Raw genomic sequence first — 5,734 nt, 5'->3', positions numbered from 1 at the left:
ACGAGGGCAAACGAGACCCGGACATGAGAATTAAACTTCAGTGCTACTTTAGAGAATTGAGAATAAGTCTTTTTAATAACTCTTCCTGATGATTTTTTTTACATTTAGCCTCATTCTCAAGGCCATTGTTTAAAACTTTTCAAATATATATGTATTTTCATGTGTTAGTTCTGACGGAAGCGCTTTTAAAAACGACGCTTATTTATCGCGAAGTATTGGGTTTTTAAACCCATGATTTTAAAGCGTTTCTTGAGGGAGAACGTTAAAAAACGCTAACACCGAGCGTGATAAAAGCGCCCGTGTGGATGGGCGCTTAAGAGAACATTTTATGTTCACGTTTGGACGTGGGAAACTCATCCTAACATTTCTTATCGACTTGTTTATTTAATTGTACTGTTATTTCAGATTTTTGCAACGGTTGTAACCAACTTGGTAACGATACTGCAGATTTAAAATACATTTTATTTCTAAAGTGTTGTGAGTTTAGCACAGGCGCAGCTCAGGTGTTAGAGTTTTTCTTAAAAAATCACTTGTGTGTTCTTGCTTCCCAATAATCAAGTCTACATTCAACACTTGCACCTTAAATAATTAAACTATGAATGAGTTTTTGAGGTGAGTATTTATTCCTATTTATACTCGTCTTTCTAAAAAAATGAAACGCGAGACGATAGCTAAAAACTAATAAAAATTCTTTACACACACAAACTTAACAATAGGAAATACACTTTCAAACGGTTTTTCATTGAGGCAAACGTTTTCTTTTGCCATGATATTTTTAACATGCTTTACGATATTAAAAAATGTAAACGATAAAATTCTTTACAATGCAACAAACCTTTGACGTCAAAGTCAGATTACAAAACAATAAATGTGGTTTATTTTTAAATATCCTTGAATCTATAAAAACTAAACAGACTTTAAAATTACAGGGTGTGAAAATTAACACTGGGTGTCACAAGTAGCGTTATAAAAGCACTGTTTGAATAAAATTCAGAAAGCCAATACATTTGACCGTCGATGTTGGAGCTATGAAAATTGTTGGGTCAAAACTTCGGGTCTGATCGAAAGGATTAAGTTGAAACAAAAAGGGTCGGCTTTGCTCGTACTAATCAGGTTATTGTGGCCACTGTGAAGGTTTATCAACGGACGACGCACTGTTATTTGGGTTTGATAAAATTATAATTAAACATGTACAAGATTTTTGAAATATTTCATTTATAATTAATATTGTTACTCTTTTGTCGTATGATAGGTCTGACATATGAGGAATGGAATATCAGAGGGTGTACCATGAAGATTAACTCCACATTTTTGAGAACGTCAACATTTGTACTCACTGCACAAAACTTATACAAGTGTCGGTATAGAAACGAAACATGTTTCAAGATAAGTCCTCTACAACCCACGCTTAGTTATAACTATACAGTTAATACTGTCAGAACTCGACGTAGGTACTGATCTTTAGATTTTGGATGCCTCGTTTCTTTGTCTTAATATTTCATAAATAATATGACAGGTAGAATTTGCCTGCATCGCTCAAGTTATTAACAAATCCGTTTGTCTCCCGTTTGAAAAGAAATTTGAGAAAAGGGATTTATCTTACACCGTATTTATTCCCTCTCGTGTCATCTTGAACATACTTTTGTAATATAAAGTACTAGCTTTGTGCAAAATTTCATAGAGATCCGTTCAGCAGTTTAGGATACAAACTCTAAGAAACATCCATCTATACATTTATCTATTTTATTTATAATATTAGTGAGATTTTAAGTGTATTTTTGTGTGTTCTCGATACAGCAGTAGCCTGTCTTGTACAATTAACTGCAGTTTAAAAGATACAATTGATATTTTGGCAACACAAATAGGTTCAGTTGCCAGCGATGTCTATTGCATACTAGTTGCAAATGAAATTCAATCGGATGATAATTGAAATAAAATATATAGGATTATTTCAAATGTATAAGTATCCAGGTTGAATATTTTGACCGAAATTTAGTAATTATATTTATTTAACATTATACATTTTTGGCTTTTAACAAAAAAAAATAGTTTTTTTTACTAGAAATGACAGAATGGCAAAGAAACGAATGCATGAGCTATTGAATTTTATTAACACGAAACAAACATCTTTAATGAGTTAGCAATTTATTATGAAAGCCCGATTGAAGTCAATCTAAATGTTTACCTTTAGTTTCTGAAACATGGAACATACTACGTTATCTTTGTATGTCTTTTTAAGTAAATTGTCGTCTCAGCTTTTTTAACATCATAAGGTGATAAACAAGCAAGAGGCCAACAGAATTTGTAGAAATAACAAAGAGATCTCTGCCCATAGACATCCGTGAATGCATCCGTGATTCGTTGCCTACCAATATTCATTGGACAGCACAAATACAGAATATTCTACCTTCACATATTTCCTCTCCTCCGTCAGATCCACCTTCCCTTCCCATCCTTTCTAGTACAATGTCTAATCAAATTATTTCTCTCTTTCGAAGGATGAAAACCAATGAGAAGAAACTGTAATTTGAGTAAATGCTTGAAATTGTAAAAGAAAATCATTAAGTTTCTTTGTGCGGACAAAATTAGATTAAATTCTCTGTAAAGTACCGGATTTACAATTCCTTTGACTTGGCTTTCATTAATTATAAATAATGTAGATGAAAGTCCCTTAGAGAGCATACAAAAAGAGGAAGTTTACAAGATTCAGTGCCGAATGTAACAAATGTACATACGATGAAGATGAGGAAATTATGCGTAAAATTAAACAAAAGAACAGTGAAACAAAAGCATAAAAGGGCACTGACTCACACAAATGTAGCACTGCAAGAAAGAAAACATATCGATATGTTCTTATCTATCTATACAATTATAATAAAGCGTAAACACACACTTCTTTGTTGTCTAAGATGTCAGCTACTACAGGACATTTTTGAACTATTCTTTCTTTAATAAAAACCCCTACACTTACGTCACGCTTTAGGCTATTTATTTACACACTCTTAAACTTAGGGGGTAAATATTTTGGATAAAAACCCTAATGTGGGAAAGAGACCATAAGTTGCTGCCAACATCAAGAAAGAAAGATTGCTAAGGTTTATCATGTCATGTCATTTTGACATTTGCTATTGGTAATTTGACAAATGTAAACAATAAAATAAAAATTTTATAATTTCATGCGGATGAAGCCGCACGGGAACAGCTAGGCTTAAGGATAAAAGTTAACAAAATAGATTTTCATTCTTCCGATTTTGAGATGTGCCATTGAGAACGCAACAATTATGTTCAAATCTATGGAAATCCTCAGAATTATTTATTTTAAACAAGTAGTTCTTTATGCTGACAGCTGTTTCAATGAACTTATTTACTGCTAAATAGATTTTCTCGAAGCAGTGAAGTGGTTCTCTTCCGAGATTGAATCTTCCAGAGCTATACTAATTCAATTCCAAGTTTTAAATTTCCTTTCGATTATTTTTCAATTGAAACGTCTATTACGCTGTTATAAATAGAACTCTAGACATTTCAATTCTATTTAATTTTGAATTAATGCTAATTTACTTTTGATGTTCTAATTAATTTTGTAATTTCAATGTTTTCATTTCGTTTGTTATTAATGGATAAAAAGGGGATCACTTGTTAGTCTTACTTGGTCTGACTTAGTCTGTTAGGGAACATCAAAAATACCTAAAATAATCTATTTATTTATTTAATTATTTAAAAAAACAACAGCCGACAATGCATGTTTAATTAATTTAGTGTTGTAGAAGTTAATCCGCAGCGATCACATACGAACTATTTAAATAACAAAAAGCTACGTATCCCTCGGGAACCGGACATTTCTCATCTAGTAAACATTAAAAAACTAAATTAATGAATCCCACGGGAACCGTAGCTATAGCCGGGATAAAAAGTAGCCTATGCGTTCTACTGACTATGCTCTAAACCTGAACCAAATTTCATTAAGATCCGTTCAGCAGTTTAGGCTACAAGCTCTAACAAACTACCATCCATCATAACTTTTGATTTATAACATTTATATGATATATGATTATACCTGTATACTTGTAACAGGAAATAATTTCGAGTCACGTTGTAAATTATGTCATAATTACTCATTAGTATTCAATTCGCATATAAATTGAAATGTTCATATCAAAACTTGTAGAATTAAATGCAAATTTAATTAATAAGTGAATTAGCGTAATGTAGTTATAGTCTTGTGTTAATTTTACGATCAATTTGCCAAATTATCAATAACCACTTTCTGTATTACCCCATTTAATATTAAGACTGGTTCGAATTATTTTAAACTAAAATATGTCAATCAAAATGTCTTTAAACCTAAAAGAAATAGGAATGGTTGTTTATGATCAAGAGGTCGTAATCTACGAAATAATCGTATGAAAAAGCAAAGTGTGAAAAATAATGAAATGTTCTTTGAGCGTCTTAGAATATTGATATATTTCATTGCGCTAAAATGTTGGTAAAATATCCCCACAAGAATGCGGCCAGCGAATGCCTGGACAAAGTAGTGAGCACGTATTTAAAATATTTTGTTGGCTACAATTAAAATTGTGAACAAATTAACAACGAATAAAGCCGTTTAGTTGAAAGAAATGTTGGCTGTTTATCTGTATTTTATCATTCCGTACTCGTTTAAATTGGCTGTTTGATTTCAAACCTTACTTACTCATGTTGTAAATGCGAAAGTATGATGTGAGTATGTTTTTACTAGTAACGTACTTCTAGAATGGCTCAATAGATCTGCTGAAATTTGGAATAGATATAGAATATAATGTGGAAGTTGTCAGTAAAATGCTATGTGTACCGCGGTAATGAGAAATTAGAAATAATTGTAGTTTTATCCTAAACTAAGTATCCCAACTTATTAAATTTAATTAAATCTGCGATTCTAAAGAAATTACTTAATGCAAATTGTAATTGAGCAAAGAACCGTTTGGTCGTTGCATTAAATTTTATAAGCCGGCAGTTTCGGATCAATTTGAGGCGACCTAATTACGTTTTCTTTTTGTTTAAATTTTCATTATTTTAAAACGGTCATTATGTTCTTTTGCCTTTGGAAGTAATTATTAAAAGTAAATCCCACTTTCTTAGATATATTTTTTATAAGACTTCTATACTTAATATGTCTTAAAGTTTTATCCGAAAAATACTTAAAATACCTTGTACTAGAGGTCTATAAACTGCAGCCTTTGTTTCCTCAATTTTTCATATTTAATGATGTTCTGTTTTCATTTAAATTAAAACTGGCACATAAAATAAACTGAGTTTCTGCATTACTAAGCATAATAAATTCATCTTACTTTCGATGTAGTTTCAAAATTCAATTTAAACATATTTCCAGACGCGATGCATTGAAGACGATCTCGGCGTCGTTTCCATGCGATAAAATGAAATGGCTCCATAACGTGTTCGTGTAATCTCAAAGAAGGCGGTAATGACTCCGCATCGTCGTGTTTCTTCAGATTATTGAGTGATTTTTTCAAGGAAATTACTTTAAATGGATTTGCAATTCATGTATTACGAAATTTTGATATTAAATCACTAGACATCGTTGTATTTGTTTAGTTAACAAAAGTTCTATGTTTTGTCGTGGTTGCGGGAGTGCGCTAGGCTATCAGGTCTTGTTTTCCACAACGGCCTTTTTTATGGATATGGGGGGGATGGCGATCTTGAAAAACAAAATACACGAAAAACAAAATAAAATGCATTA

The sequence above is a fragment of the Papilio polytes genome, unplaced genomic scaffold, assembly GCF_000836215.1.
Source record: "Papilio polytes unplaced genomic scaffold, Ppol_1.0 DF822178.1, whole genome shotgun sequence".
Taxonomy (NCBI): Eukaryota; Metazoa; Arthropoda; class Insecta; order Lepidoptera; family Papilionidae; genus Papilio; species Papilio polytes.
Note: the sequence above shows the minus strand (reverse complement) of the source record.